This window comes from Camelus ferus, chromosome 23, assembly GCF_009834535.1.
Source record: "Camelus ferus isolate YT-003-E chromosome 23, BCGSAC_Cfer_1.0, whole genome shotgun sequence".
Lineage (NCBI taxonomy): Eukaryota > Metazoa > Chordata > Mammalia > Artiodactyla > Camelidae > Camelus > Camelus ferus.
In genome coordinates this window covers 23553030-23573016 of record NC_045718.1, presented here as the reverse complement: position 1 = coordinate 23573016, position 19987 = coordinate 23553030, and positions in this window count along the sequence as shown.

The window sequence follows — 19987 nt, the reverse complement described above, 5'->3', positions numbered from 1 at the left end:
AAGAAGGACTGCTAGAAGTCTTAATCTTCAAATCTAGCAAAAGAAGGCCCCTAAAAGAAACCAAAACCTTCCTAGTTTTTGCTATTATTGCAAAGAGCCAGGACATTGGAAAACAAGACTGTTAACAAATTTCAGTGCTCCGGGTGCCTCCAGCCCTCTAACCAGCCTTTTCAATGTCCTCAAACTCTCAATGACAAGACTCAGAGGAACTACAGAGTTTTAATCAGCTGGAGAAACATTTCTGCATATTGAGGATGAATCTCTTCCAGTCCTAAATGACACCTGAGCCACATTCTCAGTGCCCAACCCCACTGCCATAAAGCAGCCCCTGGCTCAGGGTATAAAACAGTTCCAACAACAGGAATCACTAATGGACCTCAGAAGGTTCCTGTCTCTGAACCTATTCCCTTGTGTTCAGGCCCTTTGTCCTTAGTTCCTCTGCTCCTACCCACTTGTTGGGCTGAAGCTTCTTAGAAAAGCATCATGCCAGAATTTCCTTCCTCCCAAAAGTGGGAAATCATTCTAGAATTTGACAGTAGTCATCAAAGCAGCCAACCAGGTGAATTAAGTAACACTTTTGTCAACTTTTATTTGCTTTGTCTCTGATGGTATTAGAGCCGATTCTGGAAATACTGATTATCTGTCCCTTTGAATCAGCTACCACCCTCCCTAGGGGAAAATTCTCCAGCTGATACTGGCAAAGTTCACGGTGCATCTTCCATCAAGATTCAAATAGACACCCCCACCCCAAAACGTCTTCCTAGAATTAATCAATTATCTCATAAGCAAAGAAGCCTTTCAAAGTATAAAGCCCATACGAGAAGTTCACAAGGCTCAAAGGCTCATTTCTGTTCTACTAGTCCCTGCAACACTCCCATTTTACTGTTGAGAAAACCTAAGCACTGAGGGTGAAGGACAGTCTAGGACCTCTGACAGTTATCCCTCCACACCTGTGGTTCCTAACCCTCAAATGCTACTAATACCCACCTTCCCTGGACATAAATTCTTCATTGTCCTCAATTCACACAGTGAGTTCTTTAGTATTTCAATTAAGCAAGCTAGTCAATACCTTTACCTTCACCTGGGAAGAAAAATAATTCATCTGGACCATAAGGCCTCAGCGTTTTACTGAAAGTTCCTCTTATTTCTCACAAACCCTCAAGGCTGCTCTGCATGATACAAAGTTCCCTGGGGTTCTCTCCCTTGTCAGAACATGTGGATGACTTGCTGCTTTGCTCTCCTCAAGCTTCCTCCTGGGAAGACAGCATCCACCTGCTAAAGCTTTTAGCCTTAAAAGGACATAAGGTCATCAAGGAAAAACTGGGCTTTACCCAAACTCAACTTCGATATTTAGGGCATCTGATAACAGAACAAGGACTACACCTAGATCCAGATAGGTTTCACGGTGCCCTAAGTTTTCCAAAGCCCAAATCTAAGCACCACCTGCAAGGTTTTCTCAAGCTAACTGATTACTGCCGAAACTGGATTCCAGATTTCTCTCATGGCCAAACCTCAGGATATTTTACCAAAGAACAACTCCAACCCAATTTGATGGGAAGAACTGAAGGGCATAGCCTAAGGAATTAAAGGAAAACTTGATGAACCACGTACCCTTGGGCATTCCAATGACCAGATTCTCTTTTTCCTTTATGTATATGAAAAGGAAGAGAATGCCCTTGGGGTACTCACCCCAAAAACACAGGGGCCACCACTAACCCAGAAGGTATGTGAGCAACTTGACCCTACGGCAAGAGGATAATCCCCCTTGCCTTGGAGGCATGACTGCCACTGCCTTTTTAGTTAAAGCCACTGAGATCATGGTGAGATCCTCCTTAAAAGAAGAGATATTCCCATACTGCAAAGGCCTAACTATTTCTATTAAAAATAGCCATGTTTTGGTAGAGCACTCTTTTACAGCCTTAAGACAAAGACCTTAAGCAACACACTTTGCAACCTAGAGAATTCATCTATTGGAAAATATTCCTCCAGAAAAACCCTCTTCAGCTTCACTGAAAAGACCCTTATCGGATATTGCTGACCAACCCTTATGCACACCATCAAATAAGGAACAGACTCTTGGATTCACATGACACGCCTGAAGAAATCACCAAACCCTGACCAGACCTGCACATCATCTGATGACCCAAAAGAAAAAATTTACTGAAATTGAAGCAGACAACATTTAATGAGACAGCTTTCCCAAGATAACTAAACTAGGCCTGTTAGAAGTTTGTCTGCTACACCTCTGAGCATGGCACAGTGCTTCAGATGCTCCATGACGTCTATGACCTTGATAGCATATGGACTTCAGACAGGGAGTGCCTTAGAGTTCTTCCTCCTGCTCCTCTTTGTTACTGGAATGGGACCTCGGTAGGTTTCCAGTCGGTGCACTTGCCCTCGGACGTGAGACACTGCATCCAGGAAAGGTCCTTCCTGGCACTGAGGGACAAAAAGCCATGGAAAATGGAAAACCTGACTCTTGATCAGCAATGCTTTTGAAGGAAGAGCTTGCTCAAAAGGGGAAAAATATAAAGAAATATAAACAAAAACTTCGAGGAAAATCATCTGGAGGTCAGAAGGAGGAGCTCTTAAGCCCTATCATGACAAATGACCACAACAGGAGTCAAATATATTCCTCTCTTCCCTGGCAAGGGCTCCACCAACGACAGACTATCAGAATTCAGCCAACAAAAGCCATTATACTTCTGAACACTCAATTCCTCCAATGGACTTTTTGGTTACGATGATCCTTCCATCTTCCTATCCCTCCTTTAAAAGATTTCTTCTCTATCATCTGTGGAGGGAACTGCACGTGCCCCTCCATGGCTGCAGACGCCGAACTGCAATTCTTTGTTGACCCTAAGTAAACCCATTCTCGCTGGAAAAAATAACTGGCAACCTATTTTAGGTCAACACATCTAATAAGAGACACCTAGGAGCCCTGGTTGCCTGAAGAAGTCCTGGACGGGTCAGGTAGCAAGTCCAAATGGGGACTGATCATCACCAGCTGTTTCTGAGGGTAATGCTCAGGGATCGGTCCATTCCATGCTGGCGCCCGTTCAGGCGATTGGGGAGTGGCCACAGATACCCAAGGCCACCTGAAGGGTATGAACTTCCCATGTGCAAATAGCACAGTTCAGGGTAGCCAGGGACCCAGAACAGGGCTGGAGTCTTGAGAGACCAGATCACAGGAAGGGCTCCTGGGGCTGACACCTATGTGTACTTCCAAATCCTAATCTGCACAACGGGCAGTATTTCCCCCTTGAAAGCACAACTTGGGGTTATTGGACCTCCTTGGTATGGAGGGGCCAGGCGGGCTGGCTGGGGAACCATCTAATAAGAGACCCCGGGAGTCCTGATTGCTGGAGACGCCCAAGACCCCCTCAGGTGGCAAGTCCAAGTGCAGACTGACTGTTGTCAATTTGCTACTGTCTCAGCGTGTTTTGGGGGTGGGCTCCCTCAACACTTGGGTGGAGCCCAAGCAGGTGGTTGAGGCTGGGCTCCAGCTCCACTGGCCTGGTGGGCCCAAATGCCCCAAGTCAGCTTAAGGATGTGAAAAGTGCATGCGAGGGCAGCCCACTTTGGGGTAGCCAACGCGCCAGAACAAGGGATGAGTCTTGAGAGGCTCGGTTGAAGGAGTGGCTCTCGGGGATAAGGCCGCAAGTCTTCATCCACCCAGTGGGCGATGCTCCCCCTGAATGCAGAGCTCTAGGTCCCCGGACTGCGTGCTACCATCGGCCAGGGCACTGGCAGGGGTGTCAACTAATTAGAGCCGCTCGGGAGTCCTACCTGATGGGGAAGCCCGGGGTGCCATCCAGCAGCAAATCCTGACCGGGACTGATGGTCGCCAGTTTGCAGCTGCCTCCTCAGGCTGATTTTCGGAAACTGGTCACCTCCACACTGGGCCCTACGGAAGCGGCTGGGACCAGGCCTCAGCTCCACCGGCCAGAACCGCCCTGCAGCCGGAGAGAGGCGGGTGGGGTGAGAACCGCGCACGCGTGTGCGTGCAGGTCAGCGCGGTGGGGAACCCGGACCAGCGCGAAGGGCCAGAGAGGCCTGGGCACGGGAACGGGGTCTTGGGGACACAGGTGCCTCCAAAACTCCAAGCGTGAACCAAACCCAATGCGCATATCCCCCTTGGCTCAGATCTAGAGGACACCGGTCTGCCTTAATAGCTTGATTCTCGGCCTGTTCAGCCAGCTGGTTGGGGCCGGATCCCAGGTCTACTTGCCTGGTTGGCCCACCTGCCTCGAGTCAGCTGAAGGGTGCAAAATGCGCTTGCGCAGGCAGCCCACCCCTGCCTAGCAGGGACTTGAAACAGTGAGGGTTAGTTTACATGGTTAGCGCTTGGGTTGCTACCACACTTTGGCTATTGTGAATAATGCTGCTGTGATCATTGTGTGCAAATATTTCTTTGAGACCCTAGTGTCAAGCCTTTTGTGTATATACTCAGATGTGGAAGTGCATAATTATACAGAAATTCCACTTTTAATTGTTTGAGGAACTGCTATGCTGGTTTCCATAGCAGCTGCATTATTTTACATCCCCACCTGCAATGTGCAGGGTTATAGTTTCTCCACATTCTCCCCAGTACGTGTGTGTGTGTGTTATTGTAGCTATCCTAATTGGTGTGTGATGGTATCTCCTGGTTTTGCTTTGTGTTTCCCTAATGATCAGAGATGTTCCAAGGCCACATTTTTTTTTTTAAAGGAGTAATCATACCACGTATTTTGTCTGGTGACCACATATCTGGAAAAGCACATTTTAGTTGCTGGAGCAATATTGTTTACTGTTGGGATAATGCGTGGATAATTAACAGTACAGATTTATTTTTGAAGGACACATATTAAGTAAAGACCCTTGTCATTAAGGCATTTATAATTCTTATAAAAAAAGGGACAGATATGAAATACCCTCAGGATTTTTTAATTATGTGCTAGTGATCGTGTAAGTTTGGGGAAGAAGAGTATGGGCTTGAGCATTTAGGGGTGGGTTCATGGAGCCATGAAAAGTCAGGGAAGCATTCTAAGTCAGAGTGACTGCATAAACAAGAGGTGCAGGGATGAAACTGAGCTTGGCCCATCTGTCACCTGAGAGGTGATTCACCACTGGTTGAGGGAATGTGTGTTAATCAGCAGACTGATGGAGTGGGGGCCGCACAGTTAGATGTAACATACCACCAAAGTTTGAGCTTGCGTGCTCGCTGTTAGGTCCACAGGTGCTTATTACATTATAAACACACACATGCAGGCATATGTACATACACAGAAGAGGGTCATGCATGAACCATCCAGAAGAATGGCATGAGCCAAGGATTAAGATTAATCCAAGTCTGTGATCTTGGGGTCCTTTACAGGAACAAAACAAAACAAAATACAAATGAAAGCAAAACACAGTAATGCTTTGCAAACCCAAATGATCCAAAAGCCTTACTTTTTTGCAGGGGGGTAGGTATAGCTAAGTGGTAGAACGCATGCTTAGCAGGCATAAGGTCCTGGGTTCAATCCCCCCTACCGCTATTAGAAAAAATAAATAAATAAATAAATTAATTAATTAATTAACAACATGTTTAAGAAAATGATTTAAAAAAAAAAAACCAAAGCCTTACTTTACATTCTCATTAATAATTAAAAAATGGGATATATTTCCTGTGGCAGAGAGTAATTCTCCCCAAAGTTTTAACCTGCTCTTGTTCGTCTTCCATTCCCTGATGGAATGCAAATAGATGTGATGTAAGTTACTGCTGAGCCAGGGTGAGAAATACAGTTTTGCTGTATGAAATCCCTGAGATTTAGGAGTTGTAACCCTGGCATTCAGTCGTTTATGCTGACTAACCTGCATTATGAAAACCTCATACATTCCAAATTCTAAGCTTTAAAAAATTGATGTTATTCACAAAACATAAAGGATTCATAACTTTACCAAGAGAGTTAATGATGAAACAAGTCTCTAAAGCATCAAGAGAAAAGAACACTAGAATTGAATTGTTCTGACATGAGTCAATTTTCTTCCTGGTGCCTTAAGTGAATTCCTTACTCTGTTATGTTTTCGTTTGTTCACCTATAAAGGAGGATAATATTAAATTTTTTATTTTCTCATAAGATGGCTACGAATGTCAAATGATAAAGGGTGTATGAAAACTTTAACAAATTCAAGGGCTTCTTTGGGGCAACTTATTTTTCTTTGCAGAAATTATCTCCTCAAAAATCAAGATGCCAGAGACGCAAGACTTTGTTGTGAGAACCCCTAATAACTGAAAGTAATAAGAAACTATTAGCTCTTAGTGAATAGGAAAGTATTTATTCAGTGTATACAACTCATTAATTCACAAATGTGAAAGAAATATACTGAGGAATATATTCACATGTAGGTAAATTTCTCAATCTGACCACTAGATGGAAACATTCTTCCAAAAGTTGTTGTACACCAGCCATTCTTTAGTGGGTCTTTTAATGCAAATATAGTTACATTTCACCAATGAGGTTGCTTCAGGCCATGTCTTGCACTTAGGAATATTCACATAATATTATGTAATTGGATTACAATAACATAACACATTTTTTAAGTGTTTCAACCATTCTTTCGTCGTTCTGTTTGCTGCTGTAAAGTAATTTAAAGATACACAGGAATAAAATGGAGTAATGAGAAAGACATATTGAAAACCTGAAAGTGGATGATCTGCCCAACACACTGGAGAGAATCACCTCCCAATTTCTAACACTTTCACAACCCTGCCTTTGTACATGTTGTCCTCTTCCAAATCCTAGCATTTCCAGGTGTTCCTTGCTCTCACACTTTCATCCTCCCCGTCATCCTGAGGGCAAACTGCAACCCCCCACCATTTCTCCTCTGTGGTTCTTTTCCGCATCAGTACTCCCTGGGCATATGTTCACTACTGCACTGTTCTATTGTCCAACAATTTATTTAGTTCTGTCTCCTCCCCTTCCTGTGAACTTCTGAGCACAGAGACTGGGGTGTTAGTCCGGCAGACGTACCTGTTACATGCAGGGAACCAATGATTGTTCACTGAGTGAAACCTAAACTTACCTAATTATGTGTAAACTCCACTACCCATCACACCATGATATTACTTGGCCAAAAATTCATCACATCAAATTGTCTTCTTTACCTTTGCCACACATTTTCAGTGTTGGCCACATCATACAGATTCAAGTGCTGAAACAAACGTAACCATGGAGCTTTAAACTCCCAGAGTTTCTTATATATTTCGTGAATGCGGAAAAGCTCTTTAGCTTTAAAAGTCATTATGTTAATTTTATGGCAATGATGTAAATATAAAAGGATGGAGATAAATAATCTTATTTCAGAACTTTCTTGAGCCCATTTCATGATTAACAACTGATGATATGAACAAAACCAAATACTGTGAGTTACGGAATTTGAAGAGGGTCTGAACAATATATAGAAAACTTACCCCTTGTCACTACTTTTAAGAACCTTTTATGAAATTAATGTTGTCACCTGCTTCTCAAGAAGATGGTCTTCTAGTCAACTTTAAAAAGCAAACTAACCTAAATTTAGTATGTTAGGTCCTCCAAGAATTGAGCTCTCTTGATGTCATTTGTGTATAGCATTTGGAATTTTTGAAGGTTTATACAACATCAGAATTATTATAAAATTATATTTAAAACTCACCTCCTGTAACTCTAGTTTCTGATTTATTACATGTAATACCTACATTGTATATAGTGAAGAGTCTTCATTAGGCCAAGACTATTGCATCCCTGAGTGAGAGGATACCAATAAGAATTTGATGGTTATGCATTTTTCAGATGGGTACAAAAATCCTAATTTTGAATGCATAGTTTAGCCATTTTAGCTTACATTACAACGACAATGTTTATTGGATTTTTAAAAACAATTATTAATCTTTATCATATTATTGAAGCATTTTTATATTGTGGTGGTAGCAAGAAAATAACAAAAACAACTAACATTTATAGTATTTCACAGTCTGTAAAAGGGACTTTTATGTACTTTCTCATTTAATTAATAGAACAGTCTCTAAAGAGAAGCAAGGTGAATACAATTACTTTATTTACAAAAAAAGAAAAAAGAACTAGAAACTCATGGATTTAAGTGACTTGCTCAACACTGTACGACTAACCATGTGACAGAGCTTGACTGGAGTCCTGGCCTCTTGACCTCTGACCTCACATGTTCTCATAATCACTCAGATGTACTGGCCTGGAGCCAGAAGCTGATGGTGACAGTCTTATTTCTGTCACGTGAGTGCCATATGCACATCAGCACCTAAATATTTTGAGTTTCATTCTCCTTGTTCGGAAAATGAATGTTAATATGTGTCTCTTCTATCTGACAAGATTACTGTGAAGTACATCACCACTGCTAAGTCCTGTTTGAGTTATTGTATTAATGTGATCTCTCGAAAGTATATGAGCACTATAATTGATCCTATAACCCTGTGAAGCCAAGATTGCTAATTATTCCGGAATGTGGGGCTGTCTTTTAGGTCAGAGAGGGCTTCACTTAGATTATGGATTGTTGAAAGCATAGAACCTGAAATCAGAGAAAAATAAATTTTAATACTGCTCAGCCATTTACCAGTAGTGTGACTTTTGGCCTATTGTCCTATTATTAATAATAACATAAATTACCATATATGTCTATGTTAGAGGAACCTTTCAATTAAACAATTGACAGATTTAAAATTTTTATTTTGATCTGCAGTATATAGAAGAAATTTTAATAGGAACAAACAAATCCTATTTTAGCTTCAAAAAATATTTTGAAGTTTATGTGAAATTAGCTACTATAACCACATTGTGGCACTCTTTACTCACTTATGACTTTTCATTTCAAAATTTCTCGGTAAATTTTGCTTGTAAAATGCGAAGCCATGTTATTCCTGGGGAACTCGTTGTGTTTTCTTACATATTCCTAAGTATCTTAATTATTTATTACAAAATTTCAAAAAGATTAACATAGTAATCCCAGACAATTGAAAAGTAAAAAATTATCATCTTGACATCGTAACATTAAATTTGAAAAACAGTGTAGCTTCTTACTTTTGATTGTGAGAGAGTGTGTGTGTGCACACACGCATGAAGTGACTTAGTAATGAAAGAGCGAATTCATGAAGACCACAGCAAACTACTTAATTAAAACTCATCACAAAAACCTAGCGTATCAACCAGACGACTTGATTCCCAGAGGCAGGCTGCTCTACTATGCTATAACTTGAGATGTTGAATGTATTACTTATCAGGAAAAGAAGCAAAATAGTAGCCTTAACTGAGAGGAGATAAAACCAAGCAACAAATATTAATTGAGGACCTTACTGTATTCAAACTACTGGAATCCATTAAGTCCAGATGTGACCCACAAGTCCCCATCAAGTTTTTTCCCACCAGAGACTCAATGAATTACATGGAAGAAGACGAGACAGTGGTACTAGGGAAACCTAAAACATCGGTGCAGGGAGACATACAGGCTTGCTAGACGAAGAAGCAGCTAGAAGACTGGCTTTCTCAGAAAATCTAACTAAGAGATATCCAGTGGGGCAGAGAAGGTGAAGCAGCTCACTGTGTCCCAATTTGCTTTGTCAGGGGGAAGGGAAGGATGGTCGAGGACCACTTACATTTGTTTGGCTATAGAGTAACCTATAGAAATCGGGAAAACCCAGTGCTCATGCTTTCAATGTATGTTTATTATCTACACGCTCAGACACAGAGTGGCAGGTTCTAGGCATAAAATACATGCTTATCATTCTAATCCCAAGGACTAGACGCACTGGTGTAAGAATACACACAGGCACACATAACCATAACGTAAACTCAACTGTGGAGAGTTCTTTGACAGAGCATAAGAAATAACCGTCGATTGTGAAGTTACTTCATCAGATGTCGAAGCGTATATTATAAATTTAAAAATCATATTATTAATTTAGCATTTGCTACATGCTAGGTTTCATGATAAATTCTTTATACAAATAATCCCAATTCTTGTAAGACTCCTAAAGGGTAGATATTTTTATCCCTATTTGACGAGCCAAAAAGTAAGATTGATTGATCTGCCACAAACTGAGGTCTGTTTGATTCCAAAACTCGTGTTTTATAGTTCTAGGCATTTTGACTCCAACTCCAGTGACATTTTCACCACCCAAAGGACAAAAGGATCACTGAGTAAAATTGATGACTTCTGACACCGGTGATCAGAGAAAGGAATACAGATGGGCAAACATACTCCAATTGGAGGAGCAGTATGAGTGATGGCACAGTGAACAATGCAGTCATCAGACTTTCTTTCAATCATTAGCATTAGTTAGACTAGACTAGGACTGCCCCAGGCCTCATATGTGGGGCCACACCCAATAATTCACCTACCCCTCCAAGTATTTTAATTGTATAATATGTTGTTAGTGGCTGTACGCTTAGCTAGAGCAATGGAGTCCACACAAAATGATCTTAGGGTCAGGCAACAAAGCCAGCAGAGCTGTGGTTAAGGCCAGAAGTCACTGTGTGACAGGTGAGACCAACTTCAGCAGAAATGACTCACCCCAAAGATGCTTCTCCAGTGGTTTCTACTGCATCTGGAATGATACCCAGTGGCCTACAGCCATCACATGACTGGGCCACTTCTTTAAACTAATTTCCTGCTTTTTTTTTTTTGCCCTGTTCCAGCCACACAATCTGGAAACCTATCAAGTCTTCTCCCACATCAGGATCTTTGCTCAGGCCTTCTCTTTGCCTGGAATACTCCTCACTCAGCTTCCTGCTCAGCTAGTCTCCCCCACAGCCACCAGATGACACTCCTTAGCAAGGGTGCCACCACCCTGTGTAAAGGAGCCATTTTTCTCCATAGAGCTCATCACCATTGAACATCATGCACTAGATAGCTGTGTATTGGTTTGATTGTCAGTACCGTCTGAGACGGCAGAATTTGCTTGACTTGTTCTCTTTTTGTAACCCCACTGACCAGGATAAGAAATATTGATTGATGAAATGATTGTGATTATTTTGCTAAGAGTGGGGACATTTGTTTTTTCCTTCACATTTCCATGAAAGGACCATGGTGCATTCAGTTAAATAAATTTTCAGCACTGACTGTATATGCTGGACACAGTAGTAGGTGCCGGCACAACAGGAGTGATCAAGATCATGTCCCCTCAAGGACTTCTGGCAAGTAAATAGGTAGTTACAGTGCAGAGCAATAACAGGATTCATTTCCAAGATGCTCTAGGTGAACAGAACATGGGCACCCAGCCCAGGTCTCAGAAATCAGAATACGTAGCCGAGAGGCAATGGCATCAAAGCTGAGCTGTGAAGGACAGGTGGGAGTTACTCAAGCAAAAAGAAGAGGGAAGAAGATCGAAAACGTGAACAAAGGCAAGTGGTGCCGAACTGAAATCACGTGAAAAAATACAATATTCTTTAAAAAATTATTTTTTATTTTTCCTGCTGACCAAGGATCTCACGTTGAAAATATCTTAACAGGCACTCATGATGCATTTGAGTGGTATGTCTTCTCAATTTACTGTTGCTTAAAAAGAGACATTTCCTGACCTTGGAGGAGAGTATAGTTTTATGGACAACAGACCTGGCTTTAAAATCTTGTTTGACAGTTGAGTGTCTGAGCCAAGAGGTTCTAAGCCTGAATTTCCAATTGTAAAACAAGTATGCCATTACCTACTTCATTGGGAGACTGTGAGCATTCATTTATTCAAACTGAAGATCCCATTGGATGCCGAGAACAATTTTAAAACTGAAGTTACAGCTGCAAAGATGGGTGAAAACCCTGCCCACCTGGGGTTATACTCAATTTAAGTGCATATATGGGAGAGGGGGAGATGCAGACATTTTACAGATAAATTTAAACAAAAGCAAGTGACATAGGGAGATGAACATAAGGACAAGTTGAGAGAAGTGGGATGAGGATTATTTTGGATCATGTGACCATGAATATTTTCTCAGGGGAAACATAATTTCACTGAAAACCTAAAGAGTAGGAAAGGTCAATTGCAGGAATTTATGGGGGAATAAGCAGAGTGAACAACCAGTATTAAGGCTTGGGGCTTAAATGACTTCAGTGTGTTTGAGGCAAAGAATGTAAAGTGTATATTAGATGGAGTAGAGGGACCCTGGATGCGGCTCATACCCTAGGATCAGACATCAGATCATGAAATTAGGTCACGGGTTAAATTAGGATTTTCACACCAGCTTTACTGAGGTACAATTGACAAATGAAATTGTAATATATTTAAAGTATACCATGCAATGGTTTGATATACATTGTGAAATGATTACCACAGTCAAGTTAATTAGCACATGTTTCACTTCACATAGTAGACTTTCATTCTTTCTGTTTTTTGTTTGTTGGTTTGTTTGCTTGTTTTTTGGTGAGAACACTTAAGATCTACTCTGTTAGCAAATTTCAAGTATTCAATGCAGTGTTAGTAGCCAGGCTGTACATTACGTCTTCAGAATATTCTTAAGAATTAGAATTCTAAATTACAGTGTGAGTTCTACTAAATATGTAGTTAGTGTTTCTGGTAACTCACTTTTAGTAGGTGTTAGGAGCAAATTTTCCCTTTGATTACCTGACCTTGACCATTGAGAAGGCCACTGAATTTTATGGGCACCCTTATTCCAGGTACTAAGGAAGACAGTGGCTTTAAGTATTGTAATTCATCAACAATAAGATGCCATCATCTGTAAGACATGCCAACAGTTTTGTTTCACTGGGAAAGGAAAATACTGCAAATAAACGCTTTTCAAATAGAATTGTATTTCATACTGATAAACGAGCTCTTTGACCTTATTTAAATGTAGACTTTTATTACATATCACTCTTGTACATGTATAAGGAGAAAAATGTGAGTAAAATAATTGGTTAAATCATTCCAAAGACTGCTCCATGTATACAGTCCATTTGGGTTTTTTTTTTTTTTTGTCTCAAAATCATTGATATCTGTGTTTCTCATACAATACAATTCCATGAAGACTTTGGTGATATACACACTTCTTAAAAGAGTATTCTGCTGTTGTCACTAGGATTTTATTCTAAGCTACTGCTGCAAATATGGATGCAGAAGCTTTCTTGATCTTACCAGAAGGTATCAAAGGAAGATTTTTAGATGCTAATGAGTTTATACTCCTTCCTCAAAAGATACTTAATTGGCTTATTGACCGAAACATCATGGGGCTGCAGTTATTCAGTCACGTTGCCAGGAATAACAACCACGTTTGTGGGTTCACAACCAATGATAACTACGTCACGACTTCAACATGGCTGACAGCAACAGCAAGACACCAGTGATGATAAGATACCAATTTTAGAGATGTTAGAATTTGAAAAAAGTGCTTTACAAATAATGAAAAGTGGAAAGTGAAAGGATAGATTATCAGGCAATTGCAGACTGAACATTCCTTATATGTATATAATTTCTTTGCTTACCAAGAACCTAGTTTTTTCTTCCAAACTTTGATACCAGGAAGGTAGTCCTATGTTGTAGACTTGCATATTCCAGTCTCTAGAAAGATGAGTCGTGTAAGTGATATAAGCTAACTTGCTAAGATGTACTCAGCACTTAGTATTTGCTTGATACTTTTTAAAGTATTTTGCAAATATTAATTCATGTTATTCTCACAACCACCCAAAGAGGTATATATATTATTTTCATTTTACAGATGAAGAAACAGATAAATAGAAAAATAAAGTTGCTGAGTATTATAAACCAAGGGAGCCTGGTTCTCGAGTCTGCACTCTTGTATTAACTATGTCATAAAAAATATCATCCAGAAATCAGTTTTTAAGCAATATATGATTATTCTACAACATCTGACCTGGCTTTCAGCTCTAAGCCTAGTTTTTTATAGTACTACCTTTGCTTCTGACTCCTACTCTATCCCTGAATTTGTGTTTAATTACTTCCTGAACAAAATAACTTTCTGTGAATAAGATGAAGGAATGATGTGCAAGGTTTCTCAACTTGGGCACCGTTGACATTTTGGGTTGAATAATTCCTGCTGTGAGGGGCTGTCCTGTGCTTTGTAAGAAGTTTAGCAGCAACCTTGGCTCCGCCCACTAGACGCCAGTAGCAACGCCTAGTTGTGACAACTGAAATGCCTCAAGACATTATCAACTGTCTGTTAGGGGATAGAATCACCCTTGCTTGAGGACCCAGGGTTAGAGGTACAGTCAGTACAGATTAATTTTTATGGATCAGTTAATTGATGGGGGATTAATTTCGCTAGTGTATATGATTCTAACTTTGCCATGACTAGGCAGAAGAGAAATGTTTATATAATCAAGTATGTCTTGTTTGTATAGACTTCACCAGAATGAAGAATGGAGGAGAGGCAAAGTATGAATCATGCTGGCAGATAGAGGAATAAATAGAGACATTGCTAACACTGTCCTGCTGAGCTTTCACAATATTTGAACACAGGACTTTTTCATTAATATTGGAGTTTGGGAAGGATTTCTAAAATAAAAGAATTAAAGACAATCAGATCCAATCATTTTCTTTACGCTAGTCTCTTGAAAGACTATGAGGTTGGTAAGCTCATTGATAGAAGTAGTGTATACTAGAACCTATGAAGTATGTCTCATTTTCAGGCTTTTATTCCTATATATTTAAAATAACCTAAGGCAAGAGAAGAAAATAAGACACAATTAAAGGGGATGTTATGGTGGACTGTCCTAATGGGAAGCTGTCTTCATGCTGCCAATTAAAAACTTAGCCTTTGATGTCAGAATCTGTAGGTTCAAATTTTGGTTTGACTTCTTACTAAGTAAGAAGTCTTGGGCAAGTTACTTAACCTTTCTTAATTTGTGCAATCAGCATGATAATAACCACCTACCACCATAGTGCCATGTGAGAATTAAATAAGTAACCATGTAAATACTTTGAGCAGTTTCTGGAGTGTAATTACACACATACACACTTAAATAAATGTTACCATAACTGAGACATGAGTACTTTCAACTTCAAATGCGTTAGAAGAAAGAGACTAGATTCATACCTAATGCATAATTATTTACTATTATTCCATCCATCATCTCATTGGCCTAAGTCAAAGCTCCTATCCCCCTCTCCCCGACCATGACCAACTTCTACTGAGAGTATGAAGTGGCTCACTTTTTTTCTGGTGTCTTTTCTAAATTCTTTTGGGGGTTGAAGTACTTTCATAATCTGGTCCTACCTTATTTTTTCGTAATTTCCTTCTTCTCTTAGTAATATAGTCACACCAACTTTCTTTGGTTAGCCTCTGTATATATTTTTATTCTAAAATTTTCCTGAAAATATTTCTATATCCCTATGTTTCATGTGTATCTCTTATAAGTGAAACATGTCTTGATTTTTTTACAAGTCTGGTTTCACAATTGTCTTTTCCTGGAGAAGTTAGTCTGTTCTAATTGATTATGATTACTGATATATATGAGTTTATTTCCTTCATCTTATTTAGTGCTTTATATTTGTCTCTTTTTATATTTTTAAAATTCCTTTTCCCCCAATTCTCTTCTTTCTATTAATTTGAAAATTATACGTTTCTATTTTTATTCACCTAGTGTTTACTAATGTAGTTAACAAGTTCTATAGTTGACTGATATTTTTGACCATCCTTTCAATCAATAAAAATCCCTTAGAATTCTATACTCCAAGTTATACTTCCCTCAATTCATGATGGTATTATCCAATTTTTGTCCCACATATTAAATATTTTTTTTATTATTGTTTTACGTAGCCTACTTGTTTAGTTTACTCAACTTTAGCTTTTTTTTTTTGCTCATGTTATTCATGGAATGTTTGATCTTACTTCTTGGATCATTCTCCTTCACTCATTCATCCTTTGAAGATCCTTAGGGAAGTATATTTGTGGTAAACCTCAGTTTTTATTTATCAGTTTTTTGAAAATCTCTTTATTTCAGACTTGATACTGGAAGATAGTTTCTCTGGATATAAATTTTTATGCAGAAAGTTATTTTATCTTAGCATTTTGAATATACTATCTATCTATCTATCTGTTTATCTATCTGTCATTTTTATTCTTGACAATGGGCAAGGTTCTAGACTATCAGAGATTATCAGATACTCTTTAGTTAAATAAACAGTGTATTTCTTATGGTTATAAAATATCACTTCTCATTTGTTTTCACTAATTGTTTCCTTTTTACCACAAACCACTACCCACTGGTCACTCTCTGTGAAGTCTTTGAAAGCTCAACCTTTTGAATAACCAAATATTCCTACTTTATAGTCCCTATTGTATTGTTTTCATCGTATCTCTAATCATTTATGACACTTATTTTTTCCCCTGTATCCTCCCAATTGATGATAAAGCCCTTAATACAGGATGTTTGTTTGTTTGTTTTCATCTCTGTATTCCCAGGACCTCAGACAGTGTCTGGCTTATAATATTTTGGCGAATGAATGAATGTATTCATGAATGAATCTGGTTCTTTTCTGGTTCCATGCCTTTGCTCATACTGTCTATGTTTGAGAGGTTTCTTTTCTTTGAATAGCTCCCAAGTTCATTATCTGCCTCAGATGCTGCCCTTGCTCTCAGCCTTGGCTGGAAGCACTCTGTTCCATGTTGCTCTAGTAATAAAATGCTTTCACGTTGTTCTTGCTCATTTATGCTTTGTTCTATAGTGACTGTTTAATTCATCTCTATGTTCCTCACAGTGTCTGACACAGCACTGTACTTCAGGTAGGTGCTCGATAAACACTGTTGGATTGAGTGAAAAGACAGAGTTCTCTGAAGTGTTCACTTTAGGGTGAAATTTTAAGCCACATTAGCCTGACCATTAGTTTGGCCTCTTGTCCCAAATATCTGAAGGGGGGGGGGGTTAAGAACGAGGGAGAGACTGAGAGAAAGACAGAGAAAGAGGAAAATAAATTAGAATAGTTAGAAGGGATGCAAGAATGTTGACTTCCCAGTGTACTCTGTCAGTTCCACCTTGGAATTCTTATGATAAAAAAGAGCCACACTAAAGTGTGTTTTTGTTTACTCAGTGACAAGAACAAAGTCACCTCCTCATGAAAACATTAAGTTTTAGATATCTTAAGATTGCAGAATTCAATTTGATGATCTGCACATGTCAAATAACTACGCAAATGTCACAAATTAAGGAGAGATTTCCTTTTGGGGTGTAGTGGACTAATCTAATCACAACAAATGAGCTCTGGCTTAGAATGGAAGTCATATCTGAAATGGGAAAAGAAATGGAGTAGAAAGTCAGCTTCATACTTGAATCTAATGAATGACTTTAAGTAACAAACTCTCTGTATTTTGGTACCCAAATCTGTAAAATTAAAATACTCTATTCTAGCTTTATGGTACTTTTGCTCCCCTAAAGAAGATTTTCATAGCCTACTTCCTTATCTGTGAGATGAGAATAACACTCACAATATTTTGGTGAGAATATAGGTAAAGCATTTGAGAGACTCTGAAACCGTGCTTGGCACATAATAGGTACCAAAATAATTCCTGTCAGGTTCAGTCTGACACAATAATCTCTTCATTTCTGGAATCCAAATTCATCTTCCAACTTTTGTTACCACTGAAGACAGATATTTCTGAAAATGTGAAGGTTGTTATGAGGACTGTTCATTATCACCTTTCTCAATGACACGGAACTTCTCAACTTCTGCTTTACGGAGGAATTTTGAGCCGTTAATTTTACGTGAGTAGATTGCTTTATTTACTCTTTGCTAGAGGTCTCCTATTCGGGACACCAACTAAGTCAAAAATTTGAAGGTAAATAAAAGTTTTCAGAGAAAATATAACAGCATGGCATAAATCTATACAACCACAGATCCCTTCCCCTCAGTATTTGAAAAACTGTAAATTGATTCCTCACTTAAATTCAACCACTGATAGAATGGAGAGTTTACAGCAAAGTCAGATTAACAAACATCCAGCAGAATAATCTTCATCTTTTGAGTACCAGGCACGGTACTAAGCTTAATAGCATCATGCAAAGAATTTAGTAGCCATGTTCCTGTTCCCCAACTATGTCCCCTGCATCTCACCCTCATGCCAAGCTGCTTATCAACATCGTTTAAAAAAATAAATTTAGTGTTTTCATAAAAGAATTTCCAGAACTAATTGCTGAGACAAGAAAGCTCTTTCCATTTTTTTACATATTTGTCTGACTCTGGAGTAAGTGCTATTTCCATGGTTCCTTTAGATTCTAGTTTATGCCAAATGGTTTTTGGAGTTTACTGCTTTTCAGCACACTGATTAAGAAAATATAAGCAGAATCAGCACTGGCTCTAGGCTTACGTTTATCTCATTAGTGGTATGTTTTATAAGTCTTAATTATTATTTTCTGTCCCAAGCAGATTCCAGATAAAATTATGTCTGTATAGAGGAGGCACTTAATAAGTATTTATAAATGAGTCAATAAAGGGTAATCCATCAGTTGGAGATGTTGTTCTTCCCCATCCCCTCCCTCATTCCCATTAAGTCTCCTAACATTTGATCTATTGCTCCATCCTGCTCTTGACCTCAGCTCAGCTCACATCTCTATCTTTCATCAAGAGATGATAAAATTCCCTCTTTTGCTTTTCATCATTGACTCTACTAAAATTCCAAGTCCTGCATGATGTCACTCCAAGACCTGTAATAGCAATTAATTAATCAAATACACTCCCCTTTGTCATCTGCTAGGAATGTTTTAGCTATCTGATCATTCCATATGCACCTTTTCTGTCTAGTCCATTGATGAAATAACTCTGTAAGACCATAACAAACTGGGGGTGGGTGAATTTTTTGGTGTATAGATGTTTTTATACTTCCTCCCAAATCTCACCTATTTCACTTTCAAGTAAGACCCACCAACCTTGCTAGCTTGACATTATAATGCTAGAAGGTCTGGGTACCAGTATTAAGAATGTGTGGCTTGTTCTAACATGTATGAGTCATGGAATGGTTTATTATTACACATGAACGGCTCCTCTGAAGCCCTGTTCTAGCACCTGGAGGAGACAGTCAATATGGTAATTCCAATACTGTTTTTGCCTCTGAATATGACTGGGAATTGTGAATGATGATCTTTTTTTGTTGTTGTTTTTTAAACATGTATATAATGCTTTCTATATGCCAGTCCCTGTTCTAAATATTAACCCATTTGAAATTCAAAACAATTCTATGAGATAGACGCTGTTATTATGCTCATTTTACAGATGTGGAAGCAATTTTTTCTGTGGAGGGCAGAGTTGGGCTGTGAACCCAGGGACCATCGCTCTAACAGGGTCCGAGCTCTGACACTGTGCTCTGCTGCTCTTAGAAGGAAGCAAAGAGTCTCTCGTTCTCAAGGGAATGCCTGGAAATGCATTGTGTTTGAATGTTTAGATTTATTTTTATGATTTAATATTTATTAATTTATTTTTATTGATGTATATAGTAGATTCTTTTTTCTCCCCCCCCCCCAATCATTCTCTTCTGGCATTAAAAAGGGTTTTTTTTTTTTTTAATAAGAAAAAAAGTGATTCTGGACAATTTCAACAGAAAGGGAATTTGTGGAAAGGCCATTGGGTGGCTCAAAACATCAAGAAGTCTAAAGCAGGGTGGGAAGAAGAGAGGCTAGGCAGCAAAATACACCCCAGAATCAGGCCAGTGAAGACGCTGCTGCTGCTACTGGACACAGGATGCCAAAGCTTTCATGGCCGGGCACCACTGCAGCACAGTCATCATCGTTGCCATGGAAATGATGTCGCTGCTGTGGCTGCATCACTGACTAAGTGGACTCTCCACTGTTCCTCTTTCTTCTGATTGAAGGTCTGGCCAATCTGGTACATCTAATTGGTCAGTCTTAGGTCATAAGGCCATCCTATGTCACATCCTGACTATCCAGGAGACTGGGAAAGCAAGATCTTGCCTGCTAGAGTTGTGGAATTTGGGGGACATCCTTATTGGGGACATAACTCTACTAAAGTTTCGTCTGCTATTTATGTGAAATTTAAATGTAGCTGGGCATCCTGTGTTTGCATTTG